We start from the raw sequence: 20,754 nt of genomic DNA on the forward strand, positions 1-20,754 counted from the left end.
GTAGGTTTGGGAGGAGACTTCCCATGGGGCAGCTTATCCCCTCACTGATACCATAGGGTCCCTGCACCTTCCCTGACCCAACTGGTGCTGCCACTGTCATAGACAGGAGCCTGGAGCAGATGGACCCTGGTCTGACCCAGCCAGGCAATTACTGTGTTCCTAAGAGCCAAGGTTCTGGGCACTGCACAGGGTCTGGCCTCAGGGATCATCTAGCAGGGTATGTCCAATGGGTTTTCAGATAATAAAGTGCTGTCCAAAGGCCCAATGGTAGATGTATGGAACGGGGACTCCAGCATGGGCGCTGATGCCTGCTGGATCTGACCTTAGCCTTCCTGGGAGCAAAGAGAACAATGTTCTAGCTGTGGCAAATGACAGAGAGCGACCTTCATTGCCATATTTTTTGCCTTATTGGGGTAAGCTGAGCAGTTGAGTTAAAGCTGCGACTCGTGCAGGGAACCTGGATGTGTATCCCCCAGGACAAACATGACTCCGCCCAGGCAGAGGATGAGATGGCTTCCTCCCCAGCACCGTGTACCATTGCTAGGTGCAATTACTCCTTACGTGTAGGGAGAAATATGCTAAGGCTGGCATTAGAATCATAGAATCATAGAATATCAGGGTTGGAAGGGACCTCAGGAGGTCATCCAGTCCAACCCCCTGCTCAAAAGCAGGACCCATCCCCAATTAAATCATCCCAGCCAGGGCTTTGTCAAGTCTGACCTTAAAAACTTCTAAGGAAGGAGATTCCACCACCTCCCTAGGCAACGCATTCCAGTGTTTCACCACCCTCCTAGTGAAAAAGTTTTTCTTAATATCCAACCTAAACCTCCCCCACTGAAACTTGAGACCATTACTCCTTGTCCTGTCCTCTTCCACCACTGAGAATAGTCTAGAACCATCCTCTCTGGAACCACCTCTCAGGTAGTTGAAAGCAGCTATCAAATCCCCCCTCATTCTTCTCTTCCGCAGACTAAACAATCCCAGTTCCCGCAGCCTCTCCTCATAACTCATGTGGTCCAGACCCCTAATCATTTTTGGTGCCCTTCGCTGGACTCTCTCCAATTTATCCACATCCTTCTTGTAGTGTGGGGCCCAAAACTGGACACAGTACTCCAGATGAGGCCTCACCAATGTCGAATAGAGGGAGACGATCACGTCCCTCGATCTGCTCGCTATGCCCCTACTTATACATCCCAAAATGCCATTGGCCTTCTTGGCAACAAGGGCACACTGCTGACTCATATCCAGCTTCTCATCCACTGTCACTCCTAGGTCCTTTTCCGCAGAACTGCTGCCTAGCCATTCGGTCCCTAGTCTGTAGCTGTGCATTGGGTTCTTCCGTCCTAAGTGCAGGACCCTGCACTTATCCTTATTGAACCTCATCAGATTTCTTTTGGCCCAATCCTCCAATTTGTCTAGGGCCCTCTGTACCCTATCCCTGCCCTCCAGCGTATCTACCACTCCTCCCAGTTTAGTATCATCCGCAAATTTGCTGAGAGTGCAATCCACACCATCCTCCAGATCATTTATGAAGATATTGAACAAAACCGGCCCCAGGACCGACCCCTGGGGCACTCCACTTGACACCGCCTGCCAACTAGACATGGAGCCATTGATCACGACCCGTTGAGCCCGACAATCTAGCCAACTTTCTACCCACCTTATAGTGCATTCATCCAGCCCATACTTCTTTAACTTGCTGACAAGAATACTGTGGGAGACCGTGTCAAAAGCTTTGCTAAAGTCAAGAAACAATACATCCACTGCTTTCCCTTCATCCACAGAACCAGTAATCTCATCATAGAAGGCGATTAGATTAGTCAGGCATGACCTTCCCTTGGTGAATCCATGCTGACTGTTCCTGATCACTTTCCTCTCATGTAAGTGCTTCAGGATTGATTCTTTGAGGACCTGCTCCATGATTTTTCCGGGGACTGAAGTGAGGCTGACTGGCCTGTAGTTCCCAGGATCCTCCTTCTTCCCTTTTTTAAAGATGGGCACTACATTAGCCTTTTTCCAGTCATCCGGGACATCCCCCGTTCGCCATGAGTTTTCAAAGATAATGGCCAATGGCTCTGCAATCACAGCCGCCAGTTCCTTTAGCACTCTCGGATGCAACTCGTCCGTCCCCATGGACTTGTGCACGTCCAGCTTTTCTAAATAGTTCCTAACCACCCCTTTCTCCACAGAAAGCCTCTTTCTCCATTAGCCGCACACAAGAGGATTAAATGGAATTGGCATATTTGTTCCCCGCTACCGTGATAAAAACAGTTCTCACTATAGAGCCTTTGTTCTGGTTTTACACGTCTCCCATTCAGCAGAAACCTCCAGGTTTCACTGTCAGTAAATGTTAACTGAGAAATCGATATCAAGAAAATAAAAAGGAAAACAGAACAAGAGAAAATATTTCTATTTTTGATCAGTTTTAACTTCAGTTTCCTGGTCCTGCTGTCTCCCAGATAATGAATGAAAATCCCTTCTCCCTGCAGCCTCAACTCTGATCAATATTCCACAGGCCATTTCCAGGGCTGGCTTGCTTTGAGTTTGTGGGACAACTGGGGAAGGCAGCAAGATGCAGAAAACTCCAAGAGGCCAGACAGAGAGTGACAGGGCAGGAGCTCAGTCATAAATGCTTGACAAAATGCTGCTTCCTCTAGCTTCAAAATTGGGTATAGACTGGAGACACGTGAAGCATCTCATTAGGTGGATGCAGGGCAGGGCTCAGTTGGCATTGTACACTCCCATACCTCTCCTGCTCAAACAGGGGTTGGCAATAGCCCAGCAGCACAGACTGGATCACAGATTATGGGCAGCTCTTCTATATACAAAGTCATTCAGAAAGAGTCTAGCACGACCTATTTAATGATAAGCTAGGACACAGATTTTACAAATCAAAGGACTGATATTTTGATGGGTTTCTTTGTTAGCAGCCATTTTTTAATCTGTGCAGAATTTGTACAAGGAGGCGTCGAAGTGAATCAGTCACCGAAGACTTGAAGAATGAAATCAGAGGTGAACAAGTACCTCCAGAAGAAAGGCTTTACCCTGGGAAGCAGTGACACTGAAAAAGATTTGGAGGAAGGGGATAGATAATCAGCTGAATGTGAGCTCCCAGTGTGATGTTGTGGTAAAAAAAAACTAATGCAATCCTGGGATGCATAAAGAAGTGAACTTGGAGTAGGAGTAGAGAGGTTATTTAATCTCTGTATTTGGTGGCTGCTGCTGGAATACTGCATCCAGTTCTGATATCCACAATTCAAGGATGTTAATAAATTGGAGAGGGGTCAGAGAAGAGCCATGAGAATGATTAAAAGATTAGAAAACCTGCCTGCTAGTGATATGTGCAAAAAGCTCGATTTATTTAGCTTAACAAAGAAAACGTTCAGAGCCACTGGATCACAGTCTATAAGCACCTACATGGGGAACAAATATTTAATAATGGGCTCTTCAGTCTAGCAGAGAAAGGTTAACAATCCAAATGGCTGAAAGTTGAAGCTAGACAAATTCACACTGGAAATAAAGTGTAAATTTTTAATGATGAGAGTTAAGAACCACTGGAACAACTTATCAAAGACTGACAATTTTTCAATCAAGAGTGGATGTTTTTCTAAAAGATCTGCCCTGCAAATTATTTTGGGGAAGTTCTCTGGCCTGTGTTGTACAGTAAGTCAGACTAGATGACCACAGTGAGCCTTTCTGGTCTGGGAAGCTATGAAGGTGGCAGGGGAAAAAGAAGAGAAGAGAACCTAGTCCTATAAGAAGAAGGGAAGAGTCAATGTATACCCAAACTTCAAAACCCCATGAGGATACAGGATGATTTGCAGAAGATTACAAGGGAGAAAAAAAGACAAGAGGACTTGCAGCCAGAAAGAACAGAAGGAAGGCCAGAGAATCACACCATCACCAGGAAAAGGCAGGTCTATGTGATTGGGAATTCCCTACTAAGAAGAAGAGACAGGCCTGCCATCAGAGCTGATCTAGAGAACAAAAGGGTGTGTTGTGGTACGGGATGTGGATACGAGATATGCGAACAGGGGATACAAGATGTGGATACGAGATACGAGAACAAAAGGGGAACTATGATATGGGATCTGGACCTGAGGCTGAAGAGGATTCTAATGGGAGCAGGAAAGAATCCACTGATTGTCCTTCATGTGGGAGCAAATGATACAGTATTCTTGCTGGAATGTATCAAAGGAGACTATGCCAAGCTGAGGAAGAAGCTTAAGGAAATGGAGGTTCAGATGATCTTCAGTGGGATTCTACTTGTCCCTAGAGGAGAAAAATGAAAGCAAGGTAATATTATGATGATCAACAGATGACTCAGTTGTGCTATAAGGAGGTTCTTTGGAATGTTTGACCACTGGGAGGAATTCATGGACAGAGGACTGTTTGCATGGGATGGACTCTATCTGAGTAGGGAGGGAAATAGACTTCTGGGTTGGAGGCTCACACAACTGATTAAAAGAGCTTTAAACTAGGAACTCGGGGGAAACCACTGGGAGATATTCATGTAATGTCCACGCCTGATTTTAACATTCAGAGGGAGGAAAATCAAGTAAGAAAGGATACCGCAATGGAGTAAGGAACAGCAGTGGGTAGGAGAATGGACATTAAGAGGAAAGATAGTGCTGATACCAATGAAGCTAACAGTCAAGTAGGCAATACTGACAGTCGAATGACTGTACTCAGTTGGATAAGGACTGTGGGCAAAGCCAAGCAGCAACAACTAAGATGTTTGTACACCAATGCATGGAGCTTGGGTAACAAAATGGAGGAACTGAAACTACTGGTGCAGGAAGTGAAGCCAGATATTGTAGGGATAACAGAAATATGGTGGAATAGCAGTCATGACTGGAGTTCAGAAGTTGAAGAGTATGTGCTGTTCAGGAAAGACAGAAATAAAGGAAATGTGGTGGAGTAGCACTGTATATTTATGATGAGATAGACTGTAAAGAAATTAGAAGTGATGGAATGGATAAAACAGAGTCTGTAGGGGCCAAAATAACTTTGGGGAAGAGAGCTACTAGAGGTTCCCCTGGGTTAGTGCTTGGGGTATGCTACAGACACCCAGGATCCAGTTTGGATATAGATAGATATTTCTTTAATATTTCTAATGAAATAAATACTAGTGGGAATTGTGTGATTATGGGACTCTTTAATTCCCAGATATAAATTGGAGGACAAGTGCCACTAATAATAGTAGGGCCCAGATTTTCCTGGATGTGACAGCTGGCAGATTTCTTCACCAAATAATTGCTGAACCAACAAAAGATAATACCATTTTAGATTTGGTATGGTGAGTAGGGAGGACCTCATAGAATAACTGGCTGTAGAGAATAACTTTGTTTCGAATGATGATGAGCTAATTCAGTTTAAACAAAATGGAAGGATAAACAGAAATAGGTCTGCCACTAAGGGCCTTCATTTCAGAAGGGCAACTTTTAGAAAATTAAGGGAATTAGTTAGGGAAGTGGACTGGACCGAAGATCTCAAGGATCTGAATATGGAGGAGGCTTGGTGTAACGGGATCCCTGGGGTGAAGCCTGGGACTGTGTGACTGCTGTGCTTCACTAATCTGGATTGTCTCTCACAATGCCTTACTGGTGACAAGGGGCAAACCTCTCCAGGTGCTGTCATCACTCAGTACAATCGTATGTGGAACCCCACACACAGCTAGATTGCATGAATGCTCCCAGAAGCACTCACAAATCACACAGAGCAAGGCACCAGCCAAATCCCTCCAGCTCCCAGACTTGTACCTCATGAATATACCTGTCTTGCACTGCTCAGGACCCTTTCTCAGCAATGCAAATTTATTAATTGGTGCACCAGTTCATCAGTGGAAAGTGGATATACGCCAGCCTTTGTAAACCTGAGTAGATTTACCAAACACTTCAAGCAAACTCACTGGTAAATGTAAACAGTAAAACAGATTTATTGACTACAAAAGATAGATTTTAAGTGGTTATAAATAATAGGCAAAAAGCCAGAGTTAGTTACCAAAATAAAATAAATATAAGCACACAGTCTAAACTCTCAACCCTATTAGACTGGGAAACATTCTTACCAGATTAATCAGTTTTTCTCACCGCACTGGATACTGCAGTACACAGGTCTCACCCCTGAAACCTGGGTCAGTCTCCTCTGTTGGAGTCTTCAGTCTTCTCAATGTCCTTGTTGCTTGCAGCGTAGGTGGGGGAAGGAGAAAGGCCAAGCATGGAGCCCCTGTGTTCTATTTTATACCTTTAGTACCATGTGCTTGGAGAATACAAGTCCAGGCATGTCTGTTGGGCATTGCTGAGTCCCCAGGCAAGGCTGAGCCCAATTCCCCTGGTGTGGTCTTATGCGGGTGAGTCTTGAATTGTAACTTCCTTGCTGGATTATAGCTATTGATTGTTGTTTGACACCCACTGGGGCATTGGTTACTTTCCTTGCTGTTGTCTCTGGGGAGCTCATCTCTGGCTGATTCCCCAACTTACAACGTGTTTTACTGACAACCATACAACACAATCTCATAACTTCATATGCACTAATGATATACATATTTAGATAGAACAGTGACTTTCACCTGATCATAACTTTTCCCCTGATACCTTACATGGCATGCTTTATATGCAAGTGTTAGGGGGCTTATTCCTTCACCCACTTACTTCTCTGGTCCTTCTCGCATGAACAGAGAGCAACAATACCCGAAGTCCAAAGGTGCAAACAATTCAATGTTTATTGGGGTGAACTTCCAGCAAGCATGATTCCAGTTTCCTTCCTTAGTGTCCCCCTTCCCAGCTCTGACACCACAGAGCCTTACACCTGTGTCCCCTGTTCCCATTCCTGCCCTTAGAAAAACATGATTCCAATTTCCCCACCTCCATTCCCTGTTCCCATTCCCCCACGCGCACACACTTCCTGATTGACTGCAGACCGTATAGTAAAACTTGAGTTCTGCTTAGCTATACCTTAACCTATCGTTTTACTGAAATTTAACTAACCAATCCTAACATATTGTAACATGATTATTTAACCAATTATATCCCACCACCTTAATTAGTTTACACCCAGCAAAATTAATTATACAGCAGACAGAAACAATCACAGAACCAGACAGAGATTATATAGACAAACAGTAGGGAAATGGGGACTACAGTGATAGAACAATAAAGAAATGAGGATTTCACATCCCAGCTATTGATAAGTGAGTTCTTGCCAGACAGGATGCTATCAAACTAAGTTTCCTTTTACATCTTCTAGGCAGTTCCCTTTCTCTGGAGGCGATAGGCATTATCAGGACGGGATTGTATTCCTAACAGCCCAATAGCACCTTATTTCAATGTGACTAGTTTGGAATGTGAGGATGTGACCAGTCGCTTCCCAGCTTATGGCTGCCTCTGTTGCTTAGCCAGAGGCCTTAGCCTAAGAACAGGGCCTTAGGCTGTCACAGTAAGAGAAGGACCTTACACCGGCAGACAGTGATTTTGATTCTTTCTTTTATACTTCTATAACTAGCCAAGTGATAAGTATACACCTAAATTAGAGTATAGGCTTTTACAGACAGGTCTGAATATCTATATCCTAACAGCAAGATCGCAATTATATATAAATGAGGAATATGGGGGTTACAGGGCGTTCCCCCTAGGTATAGAATGTCACACTTGGAATTACAGTAAGTCAAAGTTGCAGAAGGTATCTGAAACCTGCATCCCAAGCAAGGGGGAAAATTGCAGTGAAGGATTGTAGGCCAAGCTGGATGAGCAAGCATTTCAAAAAGGTGATTAAGAGAAAGCAGAAAGTCTACAAGGAATGGAAGATGGGCTGAATCAGCAAAGAAAGCTACATCTTGGAGGTCAGAAAGTGTAGGAATAAAGTGAGAACCGCCAAAAGCCAAGCAGAGTTGGACCTTATAAAGGGAATTAAAGCCAATAGTAGAAGGTTCTATAGCCATATAAATAAGAAGAAAACAAGGAAAGAACTGGGGCCACTAAGCACTGAGGGATGGGGTGGAGATGAAAGATTATCTAGGCATAGCCCAACACCTAAACAAACACTTTTCCTCAGTTTTTAATAAGGCTAATAAAGAGCTCAGAGGTAGTAGCAGCATGGCTAATGGGAACAAGGACATAGAGGTAGAAATTACCACATCTGAGGTGGAAGTCAAACTTCCATTTTAATTGGGGGGCCCAGATAATCTCCATCCAAGAATATTATAGGAACTGACACATGAAATTACAACCCCAATAGCAAGTTTTTTTAAATACATCTGTAAACTTGGGGTCATACCCTATGACTGGAGAATTGCTAATATAGTTCCTATTTTTAAGAAAGGGAAAAAAAGTGGTCTGGAAAACTACAGGCCTGCTAGTTTGACCTCAGTTGTATGCAAGGTCTTGGAACAAATTTTGAAAGAGAAAGTAGCTAAGGACATAGAGGTGAATGGTAATTGGGATAAAATACAAAAGGTAGATTGTGCCAGACCAACCTGATTTCCTTCTTTGAGAAGATTACTGACTTTCTAGACAAAGGAAATGCAGTAGATCTACTCTACCTGAATTTCATACAGTTCAACATAGGAAATTATCAATTAAATTGGAGAAGATGGGGATTAATATGAGAATTGAAAGGTGGATAACAAAATGATTAAAGGGGAGACTACTATGGGTCATACTGAAAGGTGACTGTCAGGCTGGAGGGAGATTAATAGTGGAGTTCCTCAGGGATTGGTCTCAGGACCAATCTTATTTAACATTTTTATTTTTGACCTTGGCACAAAAAGTGGGAGTGTGCTGATAAAATTTGTGGATGACACAAAGTTGGGAGGAATTGCCAATATGGAGGAGGACTGGAATATCATACAAGATGATCTAGATGACCTTGTGAACTGGAGTAATAGAAATAGGATGAAATTTAATAGTGCAAAGTACAAGGTCATGCACTGAGGGATGAACAAGAATTTTTGCTATAAACTGGGGAGGTATCAGTTGGAAGTGACAGAGGAAGAGAAAGACCTTGGTGTATTGGTTGATTGCAGGAGTCATCAATATAATGTGGCTATGAAAAAGGCTAATGGAGTCCCAGGATGCATCATGTGAGGTATTTCCAATAGAGATAAGGAAATGTTAGTACCATTATACAAGGCACTGGTGAGGTCTCATCTGGAATACTGTGTGAAGTTCTGGTCTCCCATGTTTAAGAAAGATGAATTCAGACTAGGACAGGTACAGAGAAGGGCTACTAGGATGATCTGAGGCATGGAAAACCTACCTTATGAGAAGAGACTCAAAGAGTTTGGCTTGTTTAGCCTAATCAAACGAAGGCTGAGGGAAGATATGATTGCTCTCTATAAATACATCAGAAGGAGAAATACCAGGCAGGGAGATGAGTTATTTAAGTTAAGTGCCAATGTGAACACAAGAACTCAGGGATATAAACTGGCCATCAACACGTTTAGGCTTGAAAATATTTAAAGGTTTCTAACCGTCAGAGGAGTAAAATTCTGGAACAGCCTTCCAAGGGGAGCAATGGAGGCAAAAAAAACTAACCAGCTTCAAGACTGAGCTTGATAAATTTCTGGAGGGGATGGTATGATGAGACTGCCTACAAATGGCATGCAGCTGATCTGCAAGTGCTAGTGGCAATTACCTCCAATGGCAAGTGATGAGACACTAGAGGGGGAGAACTCTGAGTTATCACAGAGAATTCTTTACAAGGTGTCTGGCTGGTGGGTCTCGCCCACATGCTCAGGGTCTAACTGATCACCATATGTGGGTTGGGAAATAATTTCCCCCTGGGTCAGATTGGCAGAGACCCTGGGGGGGTTGTCTTCCTCTGCAGCATAGGACACAGGTCACACACAAGTTTAAACTAGTGTAAATGGTGGACTCTCTGTAACTTGAAGTCTTTAAACCATGACAAAGCAGGCGGCTGCCAAACAATGTTATAAGGGAGCATTGCTCACCTTTAAATTAGCATGTTTTCTAATCGATCAGCAACGAAACAACGTTAACCGGGACAATGTTAAGTGAGGATTTACTGTACCAAGTGGTAATATTGCATAAAATTACCCAGAAGATTAATATTAGATCATAAAAATACTGTAAAGGCATATCTGTCTCAGACATGTGTCTTAACCATGGACACAAGGAACTTACAAAAGGAACTTACACAGCCTATAGAAAATTGGGGTCCAGGGAACACAGACCAATAAGAGAAAAGAGGGTTGACACTTTTATGGACATGCAGGGAATATAGGTATAGACAGAATCACATTATAAAAGGAGGATGCCCAGAATGGGAAAATTGAGCTCCCTTTGAGGGAGTCCACCAGGAACCATCCCTCTACTGATGATCAAGCCATGAGAGACCCATCAGACACTAACACTATTGTTAAGGTTGTGAGTATAACTATATTTGTAACTTGTGCATAGATCTGTATAGAATTTCTATATGCTTGGGTAATTATAACTTAATTGTAACTTTAATAAAACTTGTAAAATAGACTAGACCGTGTACTTGTGAATGTATGTGTGGTCACTACTCTTGGTCTTCATGTGTTCCTAGAGACTCTAACTCCAAAACAAGTAGCAGAGGTGACTTTTATATCACATTACAAAATTCACTTTAAATAAAATAAAAGGCTACACTGGCCTATCAGCCCTCACCCTGAAAGGAAACCTGAAAAACACTTTGAAAAGACAAGCCTGGGAGCTTAAATTCATTACTCTGCTAGCCTGAACACTGGATTTATGGCTTATTACAACAATCTATAACTCACTAACAACCCTCCCATCGCTGCTTTTCTCCCCCACACACCTCCATGTTTCCTCCCTCTGTGTCCGGAAGGGTGGTAACAGGCCACTTCAACTTGTATGGTCCCTGGAAATGAGGATTAACTACTTATGTTCACAATCTCTTCCATTTAGCTGTGACACTATGAATATTGTATTTAGCTGTGACACTCTGAGTACATTTCCCAGACCTAAAGAAGAGCTCTGTGTAAGCTCGAAAGCTTATCTCTCTCAACAAAAGAAGATGGTCCAATAAACAATATTACCTCCCCCAACTTGTCTCTCTGTTGATCTTCTGTCATCCATCACCGTCTTGTGGACTATATCAACTTTTTTTTTCTGTGATGGCATCTCTGTGGCAACCTGACCTTGGCTCATCCTCAGTGCTAATTCTTCCTTGCATAAATGCAGCAGCCCAGTGTTTTTCACTGTGGCATGTGAAGGGGCATCATTCCCCAGTTTTGCCGCCGTCTCCTCATGAATTTACTTTGGGGTCATAGATGCATAGACTCATAGACTTTGCGGTCAGAAAGGACCGTTATGATAATCTAATCTGACCTCCTGCACATCGCACACCACAGAACCTCACCCACCCACTCCTGTAATAGACCCATAACCTCTGGCTGAGTTACTGAAGTCCTTCAAGCTCTCTGGCCACTCAGTAAAAGACTGAAGGATGGCAATTTTGCAACAGAAAAGCTTCAAAAACAGACTCCAATGAGAAACTGCTGAGCTTGAATTAATATGCAAACTAGATACCGTTAACTTGGGTTTGAATAGAGGAGTAGCTGGGTCATTACACATATTGAATTATTTCCCCATGTTAAGTATCCTCACACATTCTTGTCAACTGTCTAAATGGGCCATCTTGATTATCACTACAAAAGTTTTTTTCTCCTGCTGATAATAGCTCATCTTAATTAATTAGCCTCTTACAGTTTGTACGATAACTTCCACTTTCTCTGTATGTATATCTGTATATCTTATTACTATATGTTCCATTCTATGCATCCGATGAAGTGGGCTGTAGCCCATGAAAGCTTATGCTCTGATAAATTTGTTAGTCTCTAAGGTGCCACAAGTACTTCTGTTCTTTTTGCGGATACAGACTAATACATCTGCTACTCTGAAACCTATACTGTCTGTATTTCATAGAATCACAGAATCATAGAATCATAGAATATCAGGGTTGGAAGGGACCTCAGGAGGTCATCTAGTCCAACCCCCTGCTCAAAGCAGGACCAATCCCCAATTAAATCATCCCAGCTAGGGCTTTGTCAAGCCTGACCTTAAAAACTTCTAAAGAAGGAGATTCTACCACCTCCCTAGGTGACACATTCCAGTGTTTCACCACCCTCCTAGTGAAAAAGTTTTTCTTAATATCCAACCTGAACCTCCCCCACTGCAACTTGAGACCATCATTCCTTGTCCTGTCTTCTTCTACCACTGAGAATAGTCTAGAACCATCCTCTCTGGAACCACCTCTCAGGTAGTTGAAAGCAGCTATCAAATCCCCCCTCATTCTTCTCTTCTGCAGACTAAACAATCCCAGTTCCCTCAGCCTCTCCTCATAACTCATGTGTTCCAGACCCCTAATCATTTTTGGTGCCCTTCGCTGGACTCTCTCCAATTTATCCACATCCTTCTTGTAGTGTGGGGCCCAAAACTGGACACAGTACTCCAGATGAGGCCTCACCAATGTCGAATAGAGGGGGACGATCACGTCCCTCGATCTGCTCACTATGCCCCTATTTATACATCCCAAAATGCCATTGGCCTTCTTGGCAACAAGGGCACACTGCTGACTCATATCCAGCTTCTTGTCCACTGTCACCCCTAGGTCCTTTTCTGCAGAACTGCGGCCTAGCCATTCGGTCCCTATTCTGTAGCTGTGTATTGGGTTCTTCCGTCCTAAGTGCAGGACCCTGCACTTATCCTTATTGAACTTCATCAGATTTCTTTTGGCCCAATCCTCCAATTTGTCTAGGGCCCTCTGTATCCTATCCCTGCCCTCCAGCGTATCTACCACTCCTCCCAGTTTAGTATCATCCGCAAATTTGCTGAGAGTGCAATCCACACCATCCTCCAGATCATTTATGAAGATATTGAACAAAACCGGCCCCAGGACTGACCCCTGGGGCACTCCACTTGACACCGACTGCCAACTAGACATGGAGCCATTGATCACTACCCGTTGAGCCCAACAATCTAGCCAACTTTCTGCCCACCTTATAGTGCATTCACCCAGCCCATACTTCTTTAACTTGCTGACAAGAATACTGTGGGAGACCATGTCAAAAGCTTTGCTAAAGTCAAGAAACAATACATCCACTGCTTTCCCTTCATCCACAGAACCAGTAATCTCATCATAGAAGGCGATTAGATTAGTCAGGCATGACCTTCCCTTGGTGAATCCATGCTGACTGTTCCTGATCACTTTCCTCTCATGTAAGTGCTTCAGGATTGATTCTTTGAGGACCTGCTCCATGATTTTTCCGGGGACTGAGGTGAGGCTGACTGGCCTGTAGTTCCCAGGATCCTCCTTCTTCCCTTTTTTAAAGATTGGCACTACATTAGCCTTTCAAACTTGTGCTATGCTTCTGGGTGAAAACCCCGGACAATTTGGCATCAGCACTGCCTAGCCTGCTTGATGGCCCATTAAGGACCATCAGCTATGCAACTGACCTATTGAGAGAAGGCAGATACACCTTGTAACTCAGCAAGGCATGCAGGGACATGCCTAAGGACAGAACTCTAAGGTTTTTTCATGCCATGTGCTGGATAGCTTGTCTTTGGAACAAAGAAAGGAGGCCACATGGCAAGAGACTATAAATGGCTGCTGCAGCTCCTCCATCTTGTCTTCAATCCTGCTTCCGACCTCTGGAGGAACCTTGCTACAAACTGAAGCTCTGAACAAAGGACTGAATGACTCATCCCAGCTGTGGATGCATTCCAGAGACTTGATTTGAACGTGCAGATTATTCCATCACTGCTATAATCCTGAACCAAGAACTTTGCCATTACTGTATGTAATTGATTCCATTTAACCAATTCTAGCTCTCATATATATCTTTTTCCTTTTGTGAATAAACCTTTAGATTTTAGATTCTAAAGGATTGGCAACAGAGTGATTTGTGGGTGAAATCTGATTTGTATATTGACCTGGGTCTGGGGCTTGGTCCTTTGGGATCAGGAGAATCTTTCTTCTTTTACTGGGGCATTGGTTTTCGTAACCAGTCATCCCCATAACGAGTGGCACTGATGGTGATACTGGGAAACTGGAGTGTCTACAGGAATTTCTTGGGTGACTTATGGTTAGCCAGTGGGGTAAAACCAAAGTCCTCTCTGTCTGACTGGTTTGGTGTGCCTTAGAAGTGGAGAAACCCCAGCCTTGGGCTGTGTCAGGGTTCTCTCCCCACTCTGAACTCTAGGGTACCGATATGGGGACCCACATGAAAGACCCCTAAGTTTATTTCTACCAGCTTAGGTTAAAAACTTCTCCAAGGCACAAATTCTTCCTTGTCCTTGGATGGTATTGCTGCCACCACCAAGTGAGTTAGACAAAGATTTAGGAAAAGGACCACTTGGAGTTCCTGTTTCCCCCAAGCCTCTTCACCCCCTTTCCTGGGGAGGCTTGAGAGTAACCAAGGTGAGCACAGACCAGACCCTTGGGTTATTAGGATACTAAAAACCCAATCAGATTCTTAAAAACAGGATTTTATTATAAAGAAAAAAGTAAAAGAAGCACCTCTGTAAAATTAGGATGGAAGGTAATTTTACAGGGTAATAAGATTTAAAATACTGAGGATTCTCCTCTAGGCAAAACTTTAAAGTTACAAAAAACAGGAATAAACCTCCTTCTTAGCATAGGGAAAATTCACAACCTAAAACAAAAGATAACCTAACACATTTCCTTGCTATTACTTACAATTTGTAATCTTAGATGCTTATTTCAGATATGGCTTTAGGTGTGGCGGTTCAATACAAGACAGGACACGGCTTTAGGCAAGCAAGCAGGCTGGTCTGCTGATGGGATCTTTCCTGTCAGCTTTTCCACCTCTTTTATTTCTCTCCCCCCTGCGCATCACATACCCCAACCGACCGCAAAAGGCATCAACAAAGGAAATAATATGACTTTGATTAATATTCCTATTTACTAGCCTCTATCTACTACAATCTTTATTCTCAGGCCTTGAGCTTCGGCCGAGGAAGCTTCCCACGGCTGATGTCCTTATTTTGACTTCCCAGATGGTCCATGTTTTCATGGTCCATGTCCTTGGACAGAACAGAGCAATGTGTGCATTGCTCCTACACAACAGTCAGGGTGTGCCCTGACTGTTTCCAGGTGCATGAATGCTACATGAACCCTTCATTTAGGAGATGTATTTTTCCTGCCCTGGTCCCTCTCTGTCCTGGAGAGAGCACAAAGACAGCACCTTCCCCCACAGATCTGAAAGTATCTTCTTCCCTTATTGGTCCTTTTGGTCAGGTGCCAACCAGGTTATTTGAGCTTCTTAACCCTTTACAGGTAAAGGAGGGATTTTATGCTACCCTTAGCTGTATGTTTATGACAGGCTGTAACTGAACTGCTCTAAGCAATTTGTCCTGAACTGATACTCTCAGAAGTGTCCTACCAAAGGCACCATCGTTACACACGGCTATGCCTAGGGAGGGCCCAATGCCCAGCTCCGTCTGCACATGGTACAACCCTACCCAGTGTGGGTCCAATGACCAGCTCCCTCTGAACATGGCATGGCCCTGCTCAACGAGGGCCAAATGCCTGGCTCCATCTGCACATGGCACAGCCCTGCCCAGCCAGGACCCAGTGTCCGGCTGCCTCTTCACATGGAATGACCCTGCCCAGCGAGGGCCCAGTCTCTGGTTCCCCCTGCAGACACGGCCCTGCCCTGCCCAGCAAGAGCCCAATACCCGGCTCCCTCTGCACATGGCATGGCTCTGCCCAGTGAAGGCCCAATGCCTGGCTCCGTCTGCACAGGGCACAGCCTTCCCAGTGAGGGTCCATTGCTCAGCTTTCTCTGCACACGGCTCAGCCCTGCCCAGCGAGGACCCACTGTCCAGCTCTCTCTGCACATGGCATGGCCCTGCCCAGAGAGGGCTTCATGCCCATCTCTGTCTGCACATGGCAGTGCCCTGCCTTGGGAGGACCCAATGCCCAATGCCCTCTGCATATGGCATAACCCTGCCCAGGTAGGGCTGTGATGGGTTCGGTCACAGAGTCCCCCTTGGGACTGTCACATGATGTGCTGAAACCACCTCTGAACCCGTTTTCTCTGATGGCTTGGGACTCTAGAACCCTGCCTTGTTGAGCCAGACACGCTAGCCTGCTGCAACACAGAGCCAGGGTATGAACCATACCCCCAAAGCTGCAGACTTAACTGAAAACAGCTCAGCAAGTGCTCCTGTCTCCAGCACCCAGACACCCAGTTTCCAATGGGATCCAAACCCTCAATAAATCTGTTTTACTCTGTATAAAGCTTATAGCTCATAAATTGTCTGCCCTCTATAACACTAATAGAGATATGCACAGCTGTTAGCTCCCCCAGATATTAATCACTTACTCTGGGTTTACTTATAAACAAAAGTGATTTTATTAAGTATAAAAAGTAAGATTTAAGTGGTTTCAAGTAATAACAGATAGAACAAAGTAAGTTACGGAGCAAAGTAAAACAAAACACGCAAGTCTAAGCCTAATACATTAAGAAACTGAATACAGGTAAATCTCCAATAAGCTTCTTTCACAGACTACACTTCTTCCTGGTCTGGGCCCAATCCTTTCCCCTGGTAACAGTCCTTGTTAGTTCCAGCTCAGGTGGTAACTAGGGGATTTCTCATGACTGGCAGCCCCCTTTGTTCTGTTCCACCCCCTTTTATAGCTTTGGCACAAGGCAGGAATCTTTTGTCTCTCTGGATCCCCAGCCCTCCTTCTAAATGGAAAAGCACCAGGTTTAAGTTGGATTCCAGTTCAGGTGACACGATCACATGTCACTATAAGACCTCCTTCTTCATTACCTAGTAGCTGGAAGGCATGTACATAGGAAGGCTTGCAGGTAAACAAACCCATTCACAGTTCATTGATTCTGAAGCACCGTTAATGGTTTCCACTTAACAGTAATACAAGTTTATATCTTATTCTCCTAACTCCAGACATAGAAATAATACATGCAAACAAATAGGTTGAACAGACTCAGTACATCATAAGCTTTGTAATGATACCTTACAAGAGACCTTTTGCATGAAGCATATTCCAGTTACATCATATTCACTCTTATAAACACATTTCCATAAAACATTTGGAGTGCAATGTCACAGAGGGTCCAATGTCCAGCTCCATCTGCACATGGCACAGCCCTGCCCATGGAGGGCTCAGTGCCTGGCTCCCTGTGCACAGAGCACCTGGCTCCCCCTGCACATGTTACTGGCCTATGTAGACTTCTGCACACTGAGCTCTTCATTTAGGTATGTCCTCTCAGTGCCAAATCCCACGCAGCCTGGCAGTTCCAAAGTGGTGGAGCTCCAGAGTGCTTTCATCCATCTACAGCTCATCTCTACCTCTCATCTTCATAGATGCACAAATCACTGTAACCCACCCTGTTGCCAGGTCTGGACCAACCCAGCCCTCCGGCTTCCCTGGCAGAGGGCAGGACCAGCCCCTTTTCAGGTGTGAGGTTCTCAGGGCAGGCACAGAGCCACTAAGACCAATGACCCGCAGTCTGTATTTGGCACAAGGTGGAACTTCATCAGCCATTCCCCCATGCGAGTCAGCCCTTCACTTGCCCAGGTTCTACCTGAGCCCAAGAGCCCTCTGTAAAATCAGCTCATGGTCAGGGGAGGGCATAGGACAGAGCAGCTATTGTCCCAGGGGCACTCCTCCAAAAGCAACAGAAGCTGCTTCTGCTCTGTCAGTGGCCTTCCCAGGGGTCAAGGCCATGGCTAGTACAGATATCTCCCTTACTACCCTGCTCCAACTAGGCAGCAGAACTGGCCTGGGGCTGTACTCCAACTTATTTCCCTCCCAGGCAGGGAACGAGAAGCCCCTCCCTGCAGTTCCTTAAAATTGCAAAGGGCCTTTCTTTTAAAGTTCTTTTGCATAATTACCCTTGGAGATAGTCAAACCTATTGCACCCCTCAGGCCTTTGAACTTCAGAGAGACTTTAGCAGGTGTGATAACCCCTTATTCTAATCCCAATGGCAGAGATACACTGGCAGAGTTTTTCTGCTGGCCTAGTGGGAAGTCAGCTTCCCACTAGTGAAAGAGAGTGCTTTTCTCTGTGTGGAGTTACTAGGGGGCCCACCACTAGCCCCATATCCCCTCTCACCTCTGGTTGGATATGAGTCAACAGTGTGCCCTTGTTGCCAAGAAGGCTAACAACATTTTGGGCTGTATAAATAGGAGCATTGCCAGCAGATTGAGGGACATGATCATTCCCCTCTATTCGGCATTGGTGAGGCCTCATCTGGAGTACTGTGTCCAGTTTTGGGCCCCACACTACAAGAAAGGATGTGGAAAAATTGGAAAGAGTCCAGTGGAGGGCAACAAAAATTATTAGGGGGCTGGAGCACATGATTTATGAGGAGAGGCTGAGGGAACTGGGATTATGTAGTCTGCAGAAGAGAAGAATAAGGGGAGATTTGATAGCTGCTTTCAGCTACCTGAAAGGGGGTTCCAAAGAGGATGGATCTAGACTGTTGTCAGTGGTAGCAGATGACAGAACAAGGAGTAATGGTCTCAAGTTGCAGTGGAGGTTTAGGTTGGATATTAGGAAAAACTTTTTCACTCGGATGGTGGTGAAGCACCGGAATGGGTTATCTAGGGAAGTGGTGGAATCTCCTTCCTTAGAGGTTTTTAAGGTCAGGCTTGACAAAGCCCTGGCTGGGATGATTTAGTTGGGGACTGGTCCTGCTTTGAGTAGGGGGTTGTTCTAGATGACCTCCTGAGGTCTCTTCCAACCCTGATATTCTCATGATTCTGTGATGTAGTCTCCCAGGAGGATGGAAAGACAGGAGGGAAATGTGTGAACTAGATGAAGACACAAGGCCACGGTGCACTTAAGCACTGCAGTACAGACCCTAAAGGAGTGTTAGTTTGGGCTCCCGCTCCTGAATTCTCTGCAGGTTTTCTCTTTGTTCCCTGCCATTTCTATAACACTCAGTAGTGTGATGTTTCTTGCCTAGCCAGGAGGCTTAAGGCCACCATTGCAGGACAGTGGCTTTCCAGTCTACTGTGGGGGGCTCTGCGGGTTTCTCTGGGGGAATTCTAGCCTAGATGAGTCAGTGTGAACTGGATCCCTGAAAGGTTTTCACTAGAACTGGCCAAAACTGAGAACTTTCATTCGGTGGGAAATTCCAATATTTTGACATTTGTTTTCCTCCCAAATCAGAATGAAAATAAACCATTTTAAAATGACCTGTGAGATTTTTTTTTCTAAAAGTGTTTTGGCTTAATCCAAATGATCCAGTTAGAGAAAACTGATGGATAGCTAGCTAGCTAGCTGGACGGGGTTTATGGGGATAGATAGATAGATAGATAGATAGATCCTTATGGAGGTCAATTCCCCTGGCAAACAATAAAAGTGTATTACGCCAAATGCTCCTGACTTACACTTACCCCCTGAGACCAGGCAGGCTTTATTAAAAATGAGACCTGGGTGTAACAATGTCAGGCAACTTTTAAAAGCCACCCACTCGGCCAGGCTAAGTGGCTCCCCAGCTGTCATTCTTTCTTTGACTGCTGAGAAGGCATTCACTGAGGTGGAATAGCATTTTCTTTTTTCTACATTCCAAACCATAAGGCTGGGCACTACCTTTCTTTTATGGATTAAATTGATGTACAGTAGCCTGTGCCATCTGCTAAAATGTTTTGTGAAGGTTGTTAAGCATCTGAGAACCACTGCACTTTGGAATCGATGGGAGCTTTGCTGGAGTAAGGTCAACAGGATTTATCTGGGAGGTTTTATTCTAGAAATAAAATGTGCACATTTCTTGGAAATAATCACAGCAGGAGAACTTGCCCTCCCAGTCATACCCTCTTGTGCTTCGGCCTGTTCTTGTTTGGTTTAACAATTACTCTGATACCACTGGATCTCTCAGGAGCCATCCTGTATGTCAGACATTGCTTTTGACTGCATTTCCTCCCTTCTATGGAAGCCCATTCAGACTAATCTTTACAAATTCGAACAATAAACCCAGATACCTAAATTCACTCCTGCAGTAATTCTGCTGAGGTCAGGGAGTTACATAGGGGATGAATTTTACCCACTATAACATTGTGATTGAAATTGACAAAACTCTTCAGCTCCTTTCTCTATATTTCACCCTTAATTCCCTTCTGCCACTGCCCCCTGCATTTTTTCACCAGGGCTCCATGCATCTCCCAACATGAAGACTAGAGTATTCGGAATTTAGCAAAGTTTGTTCATCTTGTGAATAAACTGTGTAACCTGTAAGACCTATGACAAATTAAAATATGCTATTCAGCTATGTAGGTATTTCCTTGGCTCCATTTTTTCAGGTTCAGTAATCCATTACTAACAAGTTCACTGGAACAGAGAAAAAGTATCACACAAAATGATCGGCAGCTAGGATTTCTAAAAAGTAGGCAATTTTGCAAAAGGAACAGGCTTCAAAAGATATACTGAGCAATGGAAATCTAACATTCCAATTAGCGCCAGGCAAATTATTCACAGCAAGCAATTCATTGAATGAATGTAGTCTTTATTCTGTTTGTGAAATATTTGCAAAGTGTTAATTTTGTTAGAGATTTGTTAATGAAATTATTCAATTTATGGTTTATGGGAAGATATTTCAGTCTATGAATTCCCAGCAAACTATTTGCCATGACAACTGCTGTGAATATTCACTGTTTGGAATTCGCGAGTCATGTTGTGTGCTGGATCACTTAATTCACATTTTCTGTGTACATTTTGGTGAACAACAATTTGCGTGTATGATTATTTGC

General features: G+C 44.2%; 1 long non-coding RNA gene across 1 annotated transcript in view; it reads right to left on the bottom strand.

Annotated features, from left to right (window-relative positions):
- LOC142073089 (uncharacterized) overlaps positions 1-20,754 on the bottom strand; it is a 56,625-nt gene that overhangs the window by 26,656 nt on the left and 9,215 nt on the right. The window lies entirely within an intron of this gene.

This window comes from Caretta caretta, chromosome 8, assembly GCF_965140235.1.
Source record: "Caretta caretta isolate rCarCar2 chromosome 8, rCarCar1.hap1, whole genome shotgun sequence".
Classification (NCBI taxonomy): Eukaryota; Metazoa; Chordata; order Testudines; family Cheloniidae; genus Caretta; species Caretta caretta.